The 22,332-nt window shown below is 38.6% G+C and overlaps 2 long non-coding RNA genes across 2 annotated transcripts; one reads left to right on the top strand and one right to left on the bottom strand.

Moving 5' to 3' along the window:
• Positions 1–2,223: 2,223 nt before the first annotated feature.
• LOC143104481 (uncharacterized) lies at positions 2,224–9,298 on the top strand. Its single transcript, XR_012983078.1, has 5 exons — positions 2,224–2,583; positions 3,757–3,837; positions 4,149–4,181; positions 6,270–6,546; positions 9,079–9,298. It is a non-coding gene; the product is annotated as an uncharacterized LOC143104481 (long non-coding RNA).
• Positions 9,299–13,290: 3,992 nt separating this feature from the next.
• On the bottom strand, positions 13,291–21,788 carry LOC143104486 (uncharacterized). Its single transcript, XR_012983079.1, has 5 exons — positions 21,427–21,788; positions 20,199–20,279; positions 19,855–19,887; positions 17,448–17,721; positions 13,291–14,873 (listed from the first exon to the last, which is right to left on the bottom strand). It is a non-coding gene; the product is annotated as an uncharacterized LOC143104486 (long non-coding RNA).
• Between the last annotated feature and the right edge of the window lie 544 nt (positions 21,789–22,332).

The following is a 22,332-nucleotide window of genomic DNA, read 5'->3' as shown; positions in this document are numbered from 1 at the left end:
GGGGTATGCCCACTTGGTCTCCTTAATAATGACACTTCAAAAGTTAATAAAATGTTTGGTCACAAGACAGTTACATAACAACAACTTAAGACTAATGACTCGCCCTCGCAAAATTCCCTCCATTTTTCTGAGCGGGGCAGAGTTGTCTGCCTGTTATGAAACCACGGGAACAGAGTGGAGTGGGAAGTTAACCCTTTCAGCAAGGAACTACTCAGTCAGTCACAGTCTAAAAGGCATGACATAATGGTTCTGAAAATCAGCTTCCCATCAGAGTTTGGGATCACAAACAGTAACAAATGACCCCATCAGACGTTGTTCGTTTTTTGTGCAGAAACACACATCGTGATTATAATGCGCAAAAATTATGATCACTTGGGCCTCGAACTGCTCACTAAAATAGCAAGCTAGCAGCAATAGTCCACCCTGCTAACCAATTGCACCACTGGTTATTTTGTTTCTATGCAATAGCATGGTTTTCATATTAAATGAATGTAGGTCTATGTTGTCTTGTGACAGCTTATTTGTCAATCGATCAAGATATTCATTATAGCAAACATCTAGGCTAAGTGAATGTTTTGCAACAGCTGCTGAACGAGCAGTAAGTAGGCTAAACTATTTTCTAATTTAGGCTACGTGGGAATCTGAAACAGCAACATCTGTCATCAAACTCTCTAGCTACATCAAAGTTTTGTAATATTTGCTACCATGATAACCATTTTGTGTCATCAAATTAGGACCAACAAATTAAATAATATTTAACTCGGAGAAAATAAGTTGTGTTCACTTCAAATCATTAGACAGCTCACTGCATAACTTCACCGAGACATGACACTAAGTTATGATAATTTTTGCACATGACTGACATATTTCATATTATTAACCCCCAAAACGGAATAAAGTGTTAGTGGGACATGCCAGTTTGTTGTACATCAGTTAGGTTTTGGTATGTGAGGCAAAGATGAACCTATTTTGTTGTTTTGAGGCTTGCATATGCCCATGTTAAATTGTGATGGCACCAGTTAACATGGGCGTATATTTCTCACTTATATGTTAACCTATGTAACTAAACTAAAAGTTCAATATATACATAGAAATCTGGCATTGATTTCAGTGGCTCATAGTGTAGTGGTATAGACAATGTAGAAGCTAATCCAATCAACTTTCTTGTCCATGCGTGGTTCGAATCCCAGCTAGATCGCTAGTTTTATTTTTTTCCATTAATTCAGTATGTGTCATATTTGTGGATAATGCTTAAACGGACATGTATTAGACATACACTGGTGATGTTTTCAGCGATATCTGTTATATTGTCTCACTTGCAAACACTTCGTGAAAATGTAGCCTAATATAAACCTGCACTATCGGAGGCAGAGCAGATTAAGAAGTAGGCAGGGTCTTGTTGAATATTCACTGATTTTATGCAAATATCACCAGTTAAACTGCTCACCATCTAAACTGGAACACCGGGCGCTGTGAGTCCTTGAACCCCACCTCTGGATCGTCAGCTTCCCCGCATTGTCCAATTGCGTGTTTTCAGTCCCACCCATGTAGCAGCACAGCTCCCACTACACGCAGCCAGTCCACGTGAACCGGCACGCTCTGCACTTTCAAACCAATCTCCGAGTCAAAAACGCGCGCGCTTTTACGTCGAATTACTTAACGCTACATTACGTCAAGTCCATATGACTCACGGTCACAGCAAACTTACTGTTCCGCCCCTACTTTCCCACAACGATCCACTCGAAAACTTGTAGCTCCACGAAGTTATGTAACAGTCTCGAGACAGTGACAGCGTGAAGACCGATTGCATTTATGTTAAAGGTTGTTTGCTTGTAATTCCTTGCCGCCAAATATGTCCAGCTTTTTTCTCCCCCTTAATTTATCAGCGCAGACCATTTAGACGCTACATCTAATGATTTCGTTGGAAGTGCATAGGCCTACAATTGATCAGAGTCAGAAGAATTCCTTTCAGGCTACTTGTTTTACCACTCAACCCCTACCTTTTGGACAGGTAGGCAATTGGTTTGAGTTTAAAGGGTGGTTGCAGGCATTCATTTCGCATTAGAGTACATTTTAATGTATTTTGCCCATCCCTGTTTACACTTTATGACCATTTACAATTTCAAAACAACTTTGAAAGTGGTTATAGTTGCCCCTCATTCCAGGTCCATTATCTTAAAATGTAGCCTAAACACATATTTAACAGTGATTAAAGCAACCCAGTCTCACGTCTGAACGTGTCACTGTCACGTTAATTAATCTATTGGGACGTGTTGTGTAACACGTTTCCTTGTTAAAAAACGTGTTGAGCAAAACGTAATTATCGTGTTACTATCACGTTGTATTTCGCTTTCAACGAGCCAACAGAACCACGTCATCTGTCAAAAAAGCCTGACCTCACAAAATGGGGAGAATGTTATTTGATGCTTTTGACGTGCAGTTTCACACTCTTAAGCCTGTTTTGAGTTGTGGATTAGAAGGAGCCACCTTCTGGCTAGCAGTTTGAGAAGCCTGAACCCCAGAATCCAGAAACAATAACCGAGCAGGGACGGAGAAAAAAGAAGAATCCAAATGGGAAATGAGGTGAGCCTTGCTACTGCCGCTAGCATGATTATTTTGCTAGCAATTGAGCAAAACATTTTAAAGTTGATTTAACATGAAATAGTAGCCTATGCATGGGCAATACTGTGAATTCAGAGTAGGCTTGCACAACTTATAATTTAGCTAACGTGCATGATGTAATGTTACATTAATCTGTAAAACAGCTGTTGTCTGTGTAAATTAGCGTAATATTGTTAGTGTGGGCTACAGCTAACAGCTGGGAGGTAGCCTATCAGCCAGGCATGTATAATCGATAATCATGATGAACGTGAATAGATTTCGTTGCGAAACGGGCATTGTTTTAGGCCACATATCAGGTATAAAACAATTGTATTTTGATACAGCAGTTCTCCGGATGTTAGATATTCACTTATAATATAATATTGTATTTCTTTAACCTGATTAAGAGAGGGGTTTAATTCAATATAGAATTGCAATGTGTGTGGCCCATAATATTAGAGATTAGATTAAGCTAGATTTAGATTAGATTCAACTTTATTGTAATTTAAAAGAGTAGGCTACAAATACAGAGCCAATGAAATGCAGTTGACATCCAACCAGAAGTGCAAAGAAGCAGTTATGTAGACGATCAAGATTAATTATGTACAACAGTTAAATACATAGGCAAGTTTTCCAGATGACGTGTACAGTGACAGAAATAGCCTATACAGTGAATATGGAATGTGTGTCTAGCCTATAACAAAACAAATTGATAATAATACATAATAATGATAATAGCAGTAATTACAGTAGGCCACTCGCACTGTTGTTGGTGACGTGTCTGTTTCCTATTGTTCCATGCCACTCTCCTACTGTCTCCTTTACTGTCCTGCGCCACTCGCCTACTATATTTTGCCTCTTGCCTACTGTCCAGCACCATTCGTCTACCGTCTCCTATGCTGACCCACGCCATTCACCTACTGTTTCCTAACTGTCCCATGCCACAAACTGTAACATTAAGCTGACACAATCTTGCTGCACGGTTACTTATCTGCATGCAATCACTATTGCCAGCTGTTATGAGTAAACATTATATTGGGACACCAATATATTTCTGATTCATGGGCAGTGTATTTGCTACTGAAGAAAAGGAGAACACATAGTAATTGTTCTTGGATGGGTATTTAGAGTAAGGTTTCTATTGATCTTTTTCAGATAAGGCCTCTTCATTTTCAACTGTGAAGGATCTACATGGACTTGGTCTGGATAGCCTTTCCTGTTTTGATGAGCCAGTCGGTATGTATTAGACATTCTTTAGGATAAAAGGAGCCATATGTTATCAAAAATTCTACACCCATATGTAGAAAAGCTTTGTTGCTGTTTGTTATTGTTGTTGTTGAAAACTACGTTGAATGCAAAAAGATACATATGTCCCTTGGGAGGAGAGGGATGAGTGTGGATGGTTGAATTGTCCAACAGGCGAAAAATTTATGATTGTGTATGATTGTGTTTATGTCTGTATATGATTTTTTGTACTTGTTCCATTTTAAGTATGCTTATATACTTTACGCCATGGTGGTCTAAATTGTCTTTATTGCCACTTGCAGGGTCTAGAGGAAAAACCCTATATGAGCCCCAGGGTGAGTAGTGTATAATTATTTTATCCCAAGCTTGATTTTCGTAGAAAGGTGTTCAAACCAAAATCAAACCAAAATCTTCTAAAATAATAGATAGATAGATTTATTATTTGTCCTTTCAGAAAATTGTTCTGCGCCATACAGTAGACAGTTAGACAAGACTGAATACAAGACGGAATATAGACCAGAATTTCCCTCACCGCAACCGCCCCCACCCTACCACACCCCCACACATACTCAACATCAGGGCAGAAGGCACAGACCCCACTACACATGTATAGAATGATAAAGTGCAGTTGTGCATACTGTGATAGTCCAGCTGGAAAGAAAGTGCATGGTCCTGCAGGTAACGTCTTGTTCATCAATATAATGCTAGTTGGAATGAATTACCAACTGGCTCAATTTGTTTGGAAAGAAGGTAGCCTGAACCTGGTGTATGGGATGTGACATATCTCTATTAATTGCATGACCTTTCATCAACACCCTTCTTTCACAGGTCGTAGCAATACTGTCTAGTTTTTGCCCCTCAACCTTGCTGGCCATGTTAACTATCTTGCTCAGTTTGTTTTCTTTTTGGTCACTGACAAAGAGAAATACCAGGTAACACAACAAAAAAATAGCATGCTCTCCACAAATGAATGATAGAAAAGTAACATATCTCTATCCACTCTAAATTGTCTTAGTTTGCACATAAAATGCAGCCTCTGCAGCCCCTTTTTATAGATGGTGTTGGTATTACTGTCCCATTGCAACTTATTATCTATTATTGTGCCTAAGTACTTGTACTCGACTACAATCACAACATCCTCACCATTTTTAACCATACACTGGGGGGGCTGGCTCCCAGTTCTGTACTGTAGTCTATTATTATTTGCTTTGTTTTCTGTATATTTAGAAGAAGACAGCTGGACCTACACCATTTCGCGAATTGATCCACCCAGGCCCTGTAGTTGGTCTCCTCGCTATTCTGTATTAAGCCCACTATTGCTGTGTCATCTGCAGATTTTATGAGGTATGAAAACGCTCGAAAAACGCCGAAGAGCCCCGTATAAGAGCCCCAGTGTGATAGGCTGGTTGCTGTCATGTGACACACGCCACCACAAGAAAGTGGAAACGCATCGTAGAGCTGGCCGTGTGGGGTAAGGTAAGTAAAACTACGTAAATTTAGTAAATAATAATAATAATGTTGTTGTTTTTTGTTGTTTCGAACAAAATATAGAGATAGTTATCCTGACTAAAACTCCTTTATGCTGTAAAACAACTAGAATCACGCGAAATTAGTGCAATTTCTTAGTCAATGTCTTATCGAAATGAATGCGATGGTGATACAATCCTGCTTTTCAATTAGTTGACATGGTGTTTGACATTAAATTATAATGAGGTCAGTTTCATGTAATAAGCTATTTGTTTCTTTGGGTCTGGGTAATTGAAATGAGCAATTTCTTAGTACAATTCAATGTCTTATAATGGTAAAAGACGTGGACAAATACGTGATAATTAGCCAAATAAATCATTGTTCACGACACGTTATGGTTAAATTATCAGAATGAGTGTGATGGTGATACAATCCTGCTTTTCAATTAGTTGAGATGGTCTTTGACATTAAATTATAAGCAGGTCAGTTTCACGTAATAAGCTATTTGTTTCTTTGGGTCTGGGTAATTCATGTGACAAAAAATTCTGTTATAGGCTACTACCGTTTTTCAGAAAAACAAAGCAGTACAACATTTCTATCTCCAAAATAATGCATTGTACGCATGTGTGTACTACGTAGTGCATGCAGCTTTTAATGTCCAAAGTAGCCTATACTGATTTTCCTGCATAAGAACTACAAATACTCCTCCAAAACTACAGTCTTGACACTTGAAGTTGTGGAGTTATATTTTAGTAGCCTATTCTATAATTGCATAAATACCCACATCGGTATTACCCTTGTCTCACCTGTATACAACATATGTCTATGAATTGCAGTAGTGATCAAATGAAAAAGGAAAGAAAGGTGTCCTGATGTGTTGTTTAGGGATGGTCCTGCAATGTTTTCTCGACATATCTTTATGTCTTTTTTTCTCCCCTCTACTTATGTTTTCACAGATCCTTGCTCCTGATATCCTGATGTATGGATTGCACTTCATTATATGACTCCAACAGAACACTCACAGAAAGGAGAGTGGTGTCAAACTACAAGACAGCCAGCATGTAAGCAAGGCCTTGATTGTCCTTGTTTGGCTACTCATTTGTCTACTTCCTGAAGAGGCTGAAGCATGCTGGCCTTGACACCTCAGTCCTTGCTTCCATTAACAGCTGTGTTATGGAGTGCATCCTCACATCATGGTCTACTGCAGCGGTGGATACAGAGGACAATTGGCAGGTATTTTACATCACTTTTACATTACTTTTACTGTGATTTTGCTAGATATGGTTGTCGCTGTGCTAAATATAGGCCCATATTGTAGATCGAGAAACGCATTGTACAGCTGATACATCTTGGGCTATACTATTAAGGGACAGCTGAATTGACCACCTAAATCATATATTTTCTGAAAGCCTATAGCCTCTAGATGTCAATTAATATACATTAAGACATGCCCAAACTTCCTACTGACTTTGGTGCATCATAAGGCGTACATAGGCCAATATTGTAGATCGAGAAACGCATTGTACAGCTGATACATCTTGGGCTATACTGTTAAGGGACAGCTGAATTGACCACCTAAACCATATATTTTCTGAAAGCAAATAGCCTCTAGATGTCAATTAATATACATTAAGACATGTCCCACCTTCCTACTGACTTTGGTGCATCATAAGGCGTACATAGGCCCATATTGTAGATCGAGAAACGCATTGTACAGCTGATACATCTTGGGCTATACTATTAAGGGACAGCTGAATTGACCACCTAAACCATATATTTTCTGAAAGCCTATAGCCTCTAGATGTCAATTAATATACATTAAGACATGCCCCACCTTCCTACTGACTTTGGTGCATCATAAGGTGTACATAGGCCCATATTGTAGATCGAGAAACGCATTGTACAGCTGATCCATCTTAGGCTATACTATTAAGGGACAGCTGAATTGACCACCTAAACCATATATTTTCTGAAAGCAAATAGCCTCTAGATGTCAATTAATATACATTAAGACATGTCCCACCTTCCTACTGACTTTGGTGCATCATAAGGCGTACATAGGCCCATATTGTAGATAGAGAAACGCATTGTACAGCGGATACATCTTGGGCTATACTATTAAGGGACAGCTGAATTGACCACCTAAATCATATATTTTCTGAAAGCCTATAGCCTCTAGATGTCAATTAATATACATTAAGACATGCCCCAACTTCCTACTGACTTTGGTGCATCATAAGGCATACATAGGCCCATATTGTAGATCGAGAAACGCATTGTACAGCTGATACATCTTGGGCTATACTGTTAAGGAACAGCTGAATTGACCACCTAAACCATATATTTTCTGAAAGCAAATAGCCTCTAGATGTCAATTAATATACATTAAGACATGTCCCACCTTCCTACTGACTTTGGTGCATCATAAGGCGTACATAGGCCCATATTGTAGATCGAGAAACGCATTGTACAGCTGATACATCTTGGGCTATACTATTAAGGGACAGCTGAATTGACCACCTAAACCATATATTTTCTGAAAGCCTATAGCCTCTAGATGTCAATTAATATACATTAAGACATGCCCCACCTTCCTACTGACTTTGGTGCATCATAAGGCGTACATAGGCCCATATTGTAGATCAAGAAACGCATTGTACAGCTGATCCATCTTAGGCTATACTATTAAGGGACAGCTGAATTGACCACCTAAACCATATATTTTCTGAAAGCAAATAGCCTCTAGATGTCAATTAATATACATTAATACATGTCCCACCTTCCTACTGACTTTGGTGCATCATAAGGCGTACATAGGCCCATATTGTAGATCGAGAAACGCATTGTACAGCGGATACATCTTGGGCTATACTATTAAGGGACAGCTGAATTGACCACCTAAACCATATATTTTCTGAAAGCCTATAGCCTCTAGATGTCAATTAATATACATTAAGACATGCCCCAACTTCCTACTGACTTTGGTGCATCATAAGGCATACATAGGCCCATATTGTAGATCGAGAAACGCATTGTACAGCTGATACATCTTGGGCTATACTGTTAAGGAACAGCTGAATTGACCACCTAAACCATATATTTTCTGAAAGCAAATAGCCTCTAGATGTCAATTAATATACATTAAGACATGTCCCACCTTCCTACTGACTTTGGTGCATCATAAGGCGTACATAGGCCCATATTGTAGATCGAGAAACGCATTGTACAGCTGATACATCTTGGGCTATACTATTAAGGGACAGCTGAATTGACCACCTAAACCATATATTTTCTGAAAGCCTATAGCCTCTAGATGTCAATTAATATACATTAAGACATGCCCCACCTTCCTACTGACTTTGGTGCATCATAAGGCGTACATAGGCCCATAATGTAGATCGAGAAACGCATTTTACAGTTGAAACATCTAGGGCTATAATATTAAGGGACAGCTGAATTGACCACCTAAACCATATACTGTATTTTCTGAAAGCCTATAGCCTCTAGATGTCAATTAATATACATTAAGACATGTCCCACCTTTCTACTGACTTTGACAATACAAAATAGTGTCATGTATACATTTATGTCCTCCAAAGTTTGCAGGAAGGTGGGCCATGTACTAGTCTGTTAACTCACATGTACAAGTGACAGGCTTTAAGAAAATATATGGTTTGCATGGCTGAAACTGCTTTGCCTTTGTGTTGGAGCTCAAAATGTTCTAAACATATCTTAAATTTCTCTCTTCTACTTATGTTTTCACAGATCCTCGCTCCTGATATCCTGATGTATGCATTCCATTTCATTATATGACTCCAACAGGACACCTACACAAAGGAGCTGTTAAAGCAGTGTCTTTCTTCAAACAACAAGACAGCGAGCATGTAAACAAGGCCTTGTTTGTCCACTTCCTGAAGGGGCTGAAGCATGCTGGCCTTGACACCTCAGTCCTTGCTTCCATTTACAGCTGTGTTGTGGCGCGCATTCTCACATCCTATGGTCTGCAGCGGGTGGTGTCATCGCTTTATTTATCATTGTTTGTGTAAATCTTACACATCTTACACAAAAGTCTAAAATAATCTAAACTTCATTCACTCTCCATGTATAGATCAAGATAGACTTGCAGAACAGGCTGCAGAGCAACAGTCTGATAGCCTGCATGAAAGCATAAATGGTCCGCACTTGTTAAAAAGTGCAATTATCAAAGGGCCCTTGAATTGTGTTTTTTTAAACCAAGGAGTATGGCTGTAGCGATGCTGTCAGCTCTGCCATAAGCAGTGACTGTGATTATGTTTGCACATTTTGAAAATGTTGTTTTTCTTTCTTTTGCATTATTTTCCACTTCATTGTTGTATAGTTTGTATAATGTTTGTTAAAGTTGCACACATTAATTCACTGTTCGTATTTGTAAAAATGTGTATAGTGTGGTATAGTTTGTATGGTGGAGTCTTTATTGTATCGCACAAACAAGAACACCCCACCCCACCATACCACTTTGACTAACCAATTTTCTGCGGGAAACCCTGGATGCTTTCTAAAGGTATTTTGTGAAACATAGGGGTTGCTATGGTAGTGGTTGCTAAGCTATTGCTAGGGTAACTGAGAAGGTTGCTATGGTGTTGCTACGGGATATATGGTGGTTGCTATGCAGGTTTATAGGGCAATCATGTTGGTTGCTAGGTTGGTGATAGAGTAACTGAGAAGGTTGCTAGGGTGTTGCTAGAGTAGATATGGTGGTGCCTATACTAAATTAAGTGATTGCTAGGCTGGTTGCTAGGGTAATTGAGATGGTTGCGAGGTTAGTCATGTTGGTTGACTATCAAAGTGGTTGCTAGGTTGGCATTGTACAGGTGGTTGCTAGGATGTTGCTAGAGTAGATATGGTGGTTGCTATTCCAAATAAAGTGGTTGCTATGCTGGTTGCAAGGTTAATCATGTTGGTTGCAATGGTGGTTGCTCGGTTGACATTGTGGTGGTAGTTGTGAGGTTGTTGGTAGGGTAATTAATATGGTTGCTAGGTTGTTGCTATGGTTCTTATGTTGGTTGCTAGGTTGTTGCTAGGGTAACTTAGAAGAATTTTGTTCAGCTAATACATTTTGGCCTACACTATTAAGGGACAGCTGAATTGACCATCTAAACCATATATTTCCTTAAAGCCTATAGTCTGTAGATGTCAATTAATATGAATTAAGACATGTCCAACATTCCTATTTACTTTGGTGCATCATATAGGCTTAAGCAGTACTACTATTTTTGCTCTTAGACTATAAAAATCCATAATCACTTTAAAAACGCTAACTGATTACAATAGTTTTTGAAAGTCAATTTCCTTAAATCATGATTGAAATTGTAACCATATTCTTTATTGAATAATGTTAATTGACTATAATACTATTGTATTGTCATCCTTCTTTGGGACTTTGGGAGTACTTCAATATCCCCTTCATGTATCAATGTACATTAAAGCATCTTTGATAGTAAAGGACTCTCCATGTAAATAATTACTTGAATTGTCTTTCACTTGTACTGGTTCTATATGTTTGGACCACTGATTGACTGCACTCTGGTTTTCATCAGCAAGGTCAAGGCTTAAATTAACCTCAGATAAGTCTGTTTTCATCCCATGCATTATATGTGCTAATGTTGTGAAGTAATTGGTGTGACCCTACAAAGGCCTGTCTAACCTATGACCTATTAACCTAGGGTTAGTAAATATGGGATCGGAGTGAAATTACCTCACACATTCAGAAACCTCAAAGTGAAATGACCTCACATCAAGCTACAGCAATACAAACTCAGCTACTGGTCTCAAATACGGCAAACCAGTTGCCAATTTCTATGCCCTTTATATCAATTTGTGCTACATGTTATTAGTTGAAAATTACTGGTGTAAGTTTATCTGACCTGTCTGACCTTTGCAATTTATGGACATGTACACATTGGTTTCGCATTTCTAACTAGAATATGACTGATTAAATTTGACATGTAACATCCTTGGATGACACAAAATATAGTGAAATGGACTCAACCCTCACATATTCAGACTCTGTAGCACCCCCTACAAATCCTTTTTTTTTTCAATCTTTGGCTCCGCCTCCTGACAACACACAAGCAGCTATATTTGAGTGTGTAGTTAAATCGCATCTCACATATTCACAGACTCTATAGCACCCCCTAGAAATCCAATATTTCCTATATTTGGCTCCGCCTCCTGGCAACACACAAGTCATTAGATGTCCTAAATTTGACAAACTAGTTTGTTATCATCCCGTATATCAAAATATGTGCCATATGTTGGTACTATCTTGAATTAACTGGTGTAATCCTATCTAGGCCTGTCTGACCTATGCAAATTATGGCCATCTAAACCTAGGGTTAGCATTTCTAACTTGCATACCTCATAAACAGACTAAATTTGGCATGTGACATCTATCTATGACATAAAATATACGAGATATGTAAAATCACACCTCACACATTCATAGACTCTATAGCGCCCCCTAGAAATCTACATTTTCCAATCTTTGGCTCCGCCTCCTGACAACATACAAGCAGCTGGAGGTCTCAAATTTGACAAACAAGTTTGTTATCATTACCTGTATCAAAATATGTGCCACATGTTGGTACTATCTTGAATTAACTGGTGTAATCCTATCAAGGCCTGTCTGACCTATGAAAATTATGGCCTTTTAAACCTAGGGTTAGCATTTCTAACTTGCATACCTCATAAACAGACTACATTTGGCATGTGACATCTATCTATGACATAAAATATACGAGATATGTAAAATCACACCTCACACATTCATAGACTCTATAGCGCCCCCTAGAAATCTACATTTTCCAATCTTTGGCTCCGCCTCCTGACAACATACAAGCAGCTAGAGGTCTCAAATTTGACAAACACGTTTGTTATCATTCCCTGTATCAAAATATGTGCCACATGTTGACATTTCATGAAATAATGGGTGTGACACTTACCTAGGCCTGTCTGGCCATATGGGTGTCTCAATTGTAGTTTCTGAGTATGCCCGGTGCATCAAACTTGCCATGGCAGGTAAGATCAGTGAAATTGGGGTTATTTCAGCGCAGCACACCTCTGTGTATCATATTCAATCAAAATATGGATGTTTTAATGGTTTGTTTATGATTTAAGAACTTTTGTTGGTCAATATCTGTCAAATATGCTCTCTAAACAGTTATTTCTGAAGATTTCTTGTGCATCAAAAGTCCCACAACACCTAAGATAAGTGAAATTGGGTTTATTTCAGCACAGCACACCTCTGTGTATCATATTCAATAAAAATATGGATGTTTTAATGGTTTGTGTATGATTTAAGAACTTTTGTTGGTCAACATCTGTCAAAAAATGCTCTCTGAACGGCCATTTCTGAAGATTTCTTGTGCATCAAAATTCCCACAGCACCTAAGATAAGTTAAATTGGGTTTATTTCAGCACAGCACACCTCTGTGTATCATATTCAATCAAAATATGGATGTTTTAATGGTTTGTGTATGATTTAAGAACTTTTGTTGGTCAAAACAATGCTCTCTGAACAGCCATTTCTTAAGATTTCTTGTGCATCAAAAGTCCCACAGCACCTAAGATAAGTGAAATTGGGTTTATTTCAGCACAACACACTTCTGTGCATCATATTCAATCAAAATATGGATGTTTTAATGGTTTGTGTATGATTTAATAACTTTTGTTGGTCAACATCTGTCAAAAAATGCTCTCTGAACGGCCATTTCTAAAGATTTCTTGTGCATCAAAATTCCCACCGCACCTAAGATAAGTGAAATTGGGTTTATTTCAGCACAACACACTTCTGTGCATCATATTCAATCAAAATATGGATGTTTTAATGATTTGTGTATGATTTAAGAACTTTGTTGGTCAACATCTGTCAAAACAATGCTCTCTGAACGGCCATTTCTTAAGATTTCTTGTGCATCAAAAGTCTCACAGCACCTAAGATAAGTGAAATTGGGTTTATTTCAGCACAACACACATCTGTGTATCAAGATCAATCAAAATCTGTAAGTTTGTGATTGCTTTAAACAGGGGGTTGTCCAATACACATAAAACAAACAGCAAAGGTATGCTAATACAAAGCAGCACTACAGGCACTAAATAATAATTTACATTTGATCAGATTCACCTTTATTGTCATTGTGCAGAGTAAAAGTACAGAGTTCCCACTCTAAGTCAAATGTAAAATTCTATGACTTTTCCCTGACAAAACACCTGAATTTCCATGACTTACAATATACCGACCAATGATTTCAGAGCACCCGCATCAAGAGTCTTTTACTTTTTTAGAGCGAGAGATGAATAAATAGGCATTGGCAGTTGGGCTACTCAAGCAAGCTGTAAAGCTAATAACCAGATATACACCAATACTGTGTGGAAATATGCATTTTGGCTAGTACATCATAAACCACTACGACAAAATTCCCTGATATTCCATGACCTTGCCCCCAAACTGATAAAAATTCCCTGACTTTCCATGTCTGGAATAGACTTTCTAAAATTCCATGATATTCCAGAAATTCTATGACCCGTGGGAACCCTGTACAAAGCAAAAGTGCAATGTGATATACAAAGTATAGACAGATGGTGCATAGGCAGGACAAGAAATACTGTATAGTGTCGTGTAGACAGTAATATGCAGTTGGTTTACAGAAAGTGGTTTAGAGTAATATAAATTAGATATAAATATGGGCAGTGTATTAACACAACATATGAGAAAAACAGAATAAATATGGATATTCAGTATGAACCATATAGACAGATATGTGCAGTGTGGTAACAGTACCATTGTAGTGCAGAAACAGTAACATTATAAGAGTAGTAAGAAGTGTATGTTCAGGATGGATAGCATGAAGAGAAGTAGAATATGGTTATGTATAATTGTAATTACAGTATGTGCATTTGTAAATAAATAACACTATGGGTGGAATAGGGTATTTGGGGGCTTAGTTGATTGGTTGTCACCAGGATACAGAGCTACAGTCCAGTCGGGTGACAGCCACAGAAAAGAAGCTTCCTCTGAACCTGCTGGTTCGGGTGCAGAGAGACCTGTAAATAATAATAATAATAATAATAATAATAAAGACAATAATATTTTTCAAGACCATAGAGAATGCTGTTGCAGTACTCCAGTCTTGAGGCGATGAGGGCATGGACGAGAATGATGCATTGTTGAGCCGTCTGGTTACAGTAACACAAGACCCATCCTGTCAGACTAGGCCAGAAGTCCCGTCACCGGAATGATGTAGAGGACTTTGAGACAGTCATGTGGCGCCTATGACCAATGGTCACAATACAGAGGACACCTGTCCAGTCAATGAGCAGTGCTTGACAAACATCATGTGTAGAAGACCCATTTTGCAAAACGATGTAGACACCCATCTATTCTCAGGAGCAGTCCTTCTATAACGGGCAGCAACAACTGCAGAAAAATCCCCGGGCTTTGCCTTGCTCCTTCCTGGCCTGTGCCTTGCTCCTTCCTGGCATGTCTTTCTGCTTTGGTGATGAGCCTGATAACAGCTGACAACCTGGAAATTAGAAATAGAGATAAAACAAGTGTACAAAGAAAGAAACTACAATCTCAGTGTTTCTCTTGACATGTTCAAACATACTGATGACTATAAAGTCCACTTATAAAATGCAGGTCTATGCCTTTAATATAGTGCGCAAAAGTATTTAAAGAGGGTGGACCAAGTCCTAGTATGGTTTAGGTGGTTGAATCAGCTGTCCCTTAATAGTGTACGCCAAATTGTATTAACTGAACAATTTGTTTCTCCATCTACAATATGGGCCTATGTATGCTTTATGATATGCCAGAGTAAGTAGGAAGGTGGGAAATGTCTTAATTAATATTAATTGACATCTAGAGGCTATGGGTTTTCACAAAATATGTGGTTTAGGTGGTCAATTCAGCTGTCCCTTAATACACTAGCACATGGCCCACCTTCCTGCAAACGTTGGAGGACATAAATGAATACATGGCACTATTTTGTATATTGGCAAATGAATGGGGCATATGATAGGTTTTGAGCTCCAACATAAAGGCAAAGCAGTTTCAGCCATGCAAACCATATATTTTCTTAAAGCTTGTCACTTATACATGTGAGTTAACATAATACATTAGCACATGGTCCACCTTCCTGCAAACGCCTTATGATGCACCAAAGTCAGTAGGAAGGTGGGACATGTCTTAATGTATATTAATTGACATCTAGAGGCTATAGGCTTTCAGAAAATATATGATTAAGGTGGTCAATTCAGCTGTCCCTTAATAGTATAGCCCGAGATGTATCCGCTGTATAATGCGTTTCTCGATCTACAATATGGGCCTATGTACACCTTATGATATGTCAAAGTCAGTAGGAAGGTGGGACATGTCTTAATATATATTAATTGACATCTAGAGGCTATAGGCTTTCAGAAAATATATGCTTTAGGTGGTCAACTAAGCTGTCCCTTAATAGTACAGCCCAAGATGTATCAGCTGTACAATGCATTTCTCGATCTACAATATGGGCCTATGTATGCCTTATGATGCACCAAAGTCAGTAGGAAGGTGGGACATGTCTTAATGTATATTAATTGACACCTAGAGGCTATTTGCTTTCAGAAAATATATGGTTTAGGTGGTCAATTCAGCTGTCCCTTAATGGTATAGCCCAAAATGTATCCGCTGTACAATGCGTTTCTCGATCTACATTATGGGCCTATGTACACCTTATGATGCACCAAAGTCAGTAGGAAGGTGGGACATGTCTTAATGTATATTAATAGACATCTAGAGGCTATAGGCTTTCAGAAAATATATGGTTTAGGTGGTCAATTCAGCTGTCGCTTAATAGTATAGCCCAAGATGTATCAGTTGTACAATCGGTTTCTTGATCTACAATATAGGCCTATGTACGCCTTATGATGCACCAAAGTCAGTAGGAAGGTGGGACATGTCTTAATGTATATTAATTGACATCTAGAGGCTATTTGCTTTCAGAAAATATATGGTTTAGGTGGTCAATTCAGCTGTTCCTTAACAGTATAGCCCAAGATGTATCAGCTGTACAATGCGTTTCTCGATCTACAATATGGGCCTATGTATGCCTTATGATGCACCAAAGTCAGTAGGAAGTTGGGGCATGTCTTAATGTATATTAATTGACATCTAGAGGCTATAGGCTTTCAGAAAATATATGGTTTAGGTGGTCAATTCAGCTGTCCCTTAACAGTATAGCCCAAGATGTATCAGCTGTACAATGCGTTTCTCGATCTACAATATGGGCCTATGTATGCCTTATGATGCACCAAAGTCAGTAGGAAGTTGGGGCATGTCTTAATGTATATTAATTGACATCTAGAGGCTATAGGCTTTCAGAAAATATATGGTTTAGGTGGTCAATTCAGCTGTCCCTTAATAGTATAGCCCAAGATGTATCCGCTGTACAATGCGTTTCTCGATCTACAATATGGGCCTATGTATGCCTTATGATGCACCAAAGTCAGTAGGAAGTTGGGGCATGTCTTAATGTATATTAATTGACATCTAGAGGCTATAGGCTTTCAGAAAATATATGGTTTAGGTGGTCAATTCAGCTGTCCCTTAACAGTATAGCCCAAGATGTATCAGCTGTACAATGCGTTTCTCGATCTACAATATGGGCCTATGTATGCCTTATGATGCACCAAAGTCAGTAGGAAGTTGGGGCATGTCTTAATGTATATTAATTGACATCTAGAGGCTATAGGCTTTCAGAAAATATATGGTTTAGGTGGTCAATTCAGCTGTCCTTTAATGGTATAGCCCAAGATGTATCCGCTGTACAATGCGTTTCTCGATCTACAATATGGGCCTATGTACGCCTTATGATGCACCAAAGTCAGTAGGAAGGTGGGACATGTCTTAATGTATATTAATTGACTTCTAGAGGCTATTTGCTTTCAGAAAATATATGGTTTAGGTGGTCAATTCAGCTGTCCCTTAATAGTATAGCCCAAGATGTATCAGTTGTACAGTCGGTTTCTCGATCTACAATATGGGCCTATATTCAGCACAGCGACAACCATATCTAGCAAAATCACAGTAAAAGTAATGTAAAAGTGATGTAAAATACCTGCCAATTGTCCTCTGTATCCACCGCTGCAGTAGACCATGATGTGAGGATGCACTCCATAACACAGCTGTTAATGGAAGCAAGGACTGAGGTGTCAAGGCCATCATGCTTCAGCCTCTTCAGGAAGTAGACAAATGAGTAGCCAAACAAGGACAAACAAGGCCTTGCTTACATGCTGGCTGTCTTGTAGTTTGACACCACTCTCCTTTCTGTGAGTGTTCTGTTAGAGTCATATAATGAAGTGCAACCCATACATCAGGATAGGAGCAAGGATCTGTGAAAACATAAGTAGAGGGGAGAAAAAAAAGACATAAAAATATGTCGAGAAAACATTGCAGGACCATCCCTAAACAACACATCAGGACACCTTTCTTTCCTTTTTCATTTGATCACTACTGCAATTCATAGACATATGTTGTATACAGGTGAGACAAGGGTAAAACTGATGTGGGTATTTATTCTATTATAGAATAGGCTACTAAAATATAACTCCACAACTTCAAGTGTCAAGACTGTAGTTTTGGAGGAGTATTTGTAGTTCTTATGCAGGAAAATCAGTATAGGCTACTTTGGACATTAAAAGCTGCATGCACTACGTAGTACACACATGCGTACAATGCATTATTTTGGAGATAGAAATGTTGTTGTACTGCTTTGTTTTTCAGAAAAACGGTAGAAGCCTATAACAGAATTTTTTGTCACATGAATTACCCAGACCCAAAGAAACAAATAGCTTATTATGTGAAACTGACCTGCTTATAATTTAATGTCAAACACCATCTCAACTAATTGAAAAGCAGGATTGCATCACAATCGCACTCATTCCGATAATTTAACCATAACGTGGAGAGCATGCTACTTTTTTGTTGTGTTACCTGGTATTTCTCTTTGTCAGTGACAAAAAAAAACAAGATAGTTAACATGGCCAGCAATGTTGAGGGGAAAAAACTAGACAGTATTGCTACGACCTGTGAAAGAAGGGTGTTGAAGAAAGGTCATGCAATTAATAGAGATATGTCACATCCCATACACCAGGCATATGAGGTGTTGCCATCAGGGAAGTTCAGGCTACCTTCTTTCCAAACAAATTGAGCCAGTAGGTAATTCATTCCAACTAGCATTACATTGTTGAACAAGACGTTACCTGCAGGACCATGCACTTTTTTTCCAGCTGGACTATCACAGTATGCACAACTGCACTTTATCATTCTATACATGTGTAGTGGAGTCTATGCCTTCTGTCCTGGGGCCGTATTCACAAAGCCTTTTATCTTACCACTAGGAGTACTCCTAAATCGCACTAAAAGATTTTAGCTAGGAGTTTTCTCTTAAAAGTTATTCACAAAGCCTTTCAGACCTACTCTTAGTAAGGAAAAATGGCAACTCCTAAACTAAGAGTGAGTCTTCGTTGCTATGGATGACGTCATTACTCATGCACGAGCTTGACTGAAGTGACCACCTTGATTGGCTGATGATTGTAACGCGGGAATGATTCCAAACACCTCCCTTACGATGATGAGTGACAGGTGACAGGTCTGAGAATGCGTGCGCTACACAAGTAGCTCGAAGGACGGAAGATGATGAATAATTGAATAAAAAGGCCTAGCCTAAATGAATAAAGAGTAAGGCAAAACAAATAGCCTACAGTAGTAGCCTAATGAAACATACGGACTGATGCAGTATCTTTTGCAACATTATTGAATGTCACATATGCCTACGTTTGCAAAGAAGAGACCATTTTAATTTGATTCACAATGAAACGTTACATTTAATTTACATGTTAACAATGAGTAGTTTTGGTTGTTGTTGGTGGCGTTATTGCATCCCTTTTATGAATGCAAAATTGTTCCCTCGCGATTGGAAGCTCCTGTTGCCGCATAGGCGACGCATTTCAAAACATCGCAACGTGAAATGCCACAAAAAGCTGTTTGTGAATAGGTCTTAGTGAGTTAGGAGTCCTCTCGACTACTTTTAAGCTGTCCCAGACTTAGGTGCTACTTTTAGGTCTAAAATGCTTTGTGAATTACTTTTAGTGAAAAAAATTAGGAGTCCTAAAGTTAGGAGTGACACGCCCATTATTTTTAGGAGTTGCTCCTAAATTCGCCACTTAGGAGCTACTTTTAGCCTTAAAATTCTTTGTGAATACGGCCCCAGATGTTGTGTATGTGTGGGGGTGTGGTAGGGTGGGGGCGGTTGGGGTGAGGGAAATTCTGGTCTATATTCCGTCTTGTATTCAGTCTTGTCTAACTGTCTACTGTATGGCGCAGAACAATTTTCCGAAAGGACAAATAATAAATCTATCTATCTATCTATCTATCTATTATTTTAGAAGATTTTGGTTTGACTTTGGTTTGAACACCTTTCTACGAAAATCAAGCTTGGGATAAAGTAATTATACACTACTCACCCTGGGGCTCATATAGGGTTTTTCCTCTAGACCCTGCAAGTGGCAATAAAGACAATTTAGACCACCATGGCGTAAAGTATATAAGCATGCTTAAAATGCAACAAGTACAAAAAAATCATATACAGACACAAACACAATCATACACAATCAGATTTTTATGCCTGTTGGACAATTCAACCATCCACACTCATCCCTCTCCTCTCAAGGGACATATGTATCTCTTTGCATTCAACATAGTTTTCAACAACAACAATAACAAACAGCAACAAAGCTTTTCTACATATGGGTGTAGAATTTTTGATAACATATGGCTCCTTTTATCCTAAAGAATGTCTAATACATACCGACTGGCTCATCAAAACAGGAAAGGCTATCCAGACCAAGTCCATGTAGATCCTTCACAGTTGAAAATGAAGAGGCCTTATCTGAAAAAGATCAATAGAAACCTTACTCTAAATACCCATCCAAGAACAATTACTATGTGTTCTCCTTTTCTTCAGTAGCAAATACACTGCCCATGAATCAGAAATATATTGGTGTCCCAATATAATGTTTACTCATAACAGCTGGCAATAGTGATTGCATGCAGATAAGTAACCGTGCAGCAAGATTGTGTCAGCTTAATGTTACAGTTTGTGGCATGGGACAGTTAGGAAACAGTAGGTGAATGGCGTGGGTCAGCATAGGAGACGGTAGACGAATGGTGCTGGACAGTAGGCAAGAGGCAAAATATAGTAGGCGAGTGGCGCAGGACAGTAAAGGAGACAGTAGGAGAGTGGCATGGAACAATAGGAAACAGACACGTCACCAACAACAGTGCGAGTGGCCTACTGTAATTACTGCTATTATCATTATTACTGTATGTATTACTATCAATTTGTTTTGTTATAGGCTAGACACACATTCCATATTCACTGTATAGGCTATTTCTGTCTCTGTACACATGTCATCTGGAAAACTTGCCTATTTATCTAACTACACTTCTGGTTGGATGTCAACTGCATTTCATTGGCTCTGTACCTGTAGCCTACTCTTTTAAATTACAATAAAGTTGAATCTAATCTAAATCTAGCCTAATCTAATATCTATATTATTATCTAATATAATACTACACACATTGCAATTATCTATTGAATTAAACCCCTCTCTTAATCAGGTTAAAGAAATACAATATTATATTATAATATAAGTGAATATCTAACATCTGGAGAACTGCTGTATCAGAATACAATTGTTTTATACCTGATATGTGGCCTATAACAATGCGCGTTTTCCCAACGAAATCTATTCACGTTCATCATGATTATCGATTATACATGCCTGGCTGATAGGCCCAGCTGTTAGCTGTAGCCCACACTAACAATATTACGCTAATTTACACAGACAACAGCTGTTTTACAGATTAATGTAACATTACATCATGCACGTTAGCTAAATTATAAGTTGTGCAAGCCTACTCTGAATTCACAGTATTGCCCATGCATAGGCTACTATTTCATGTTAAATCAACTTTAAAATGTTTTGCTCAATTGCTAGCAAAATAATCATGCTAGCGGCAGTAGCAAGGCTCACCTCATTTCCCATTTGGATTCTTCTTTTTTCTCCGTCCCTGCTCGGTTATTGTTTCTGGATTCTGGGGTTCAGGCTTCTCAAACTGCTAGCCAGAAGGTGGCTCCTTCTAATCCACAACTCAAAACAGGCTTAAGAGTGTGAAACTGCACGTCAAAAGCATCAAATAACATTCTCCCCATTTTGTGAGGTCAGGCTTTTTTGACAGATGACGTGGTTCTGTTGGCTCGTTGAAAGCGAAATACAACGTGATAGTAACACGATAATTACGTTTTGCTCAACACGTTTTTTAACAAGGAAACGTGTTACACAACACGTCCCAATAGATTAATTAACGTGACAGTGACACGTTCAGACGTGAGACTGGGTTGGATTAAAGATAAACCAAATGTTCACAAAATTGACATAGAGTCCGTGTAGTGCTATTATGAGCTAGAGTTGCAAATGAGGTCAGATTTCACCCAGCCACACAATTGTTGTGTTGAAATTGACACAAAAATGTGGCTGAAAAGGCTGAAAACATATTTCAGATCATGATCTTTCACATATAATTGTCTGTCTATATCTGACTTTTCGTAACAAACAGCAAACTACACTTTATCTAACTTTATGTGACTAGATTGTGTTTGGTCATCTGTGATTAGGCTGTCAGAAAGACTTTATCATATGAACAGCAGGGGGCACTCATGATCCTCCGTTGAAGCCATGACTAGTACAGCGCTGTGAACTACATGACCTGTTCACCTCAAACTAAGTAGGCCTACAAGGAACTTTGTCCAGGGTTTTGTTCTGTCAGGATTTTTACTGTTCCTTTTCAGTGCGGCACTGAACTGCACTGATATGACATTTTGAATCTGTTTATTCCCCCGAAATATAATTTTTTTGTCCTCTCTATCTGAGTCTGGATTG

Source organism: Alosa pseudoharengus, unplaced genomic scaffold, assembly GCF_046254945.1.
Source record: "Alosa pseudoharengus isolate Yale_2024_CS ecotype anadromous, Long Island Sound unplaced genomic scaffold, YU_APseudo_1.1 YU_APseudo_1.1_scf_5, whole genome shotgun sequence".
Taxonomy (NCBI): Eukaryota; Metazoa; Chordata; class Actinopteri; order Clupeiformes; family Clupeidae; genus Alosa; species Alosa pseudoharengus.
The sequence above is the reverse complement of the archived record's forward strand: the minus strand, read 5'-3'. Positions and strand labels throughout refer to the sequence as shown.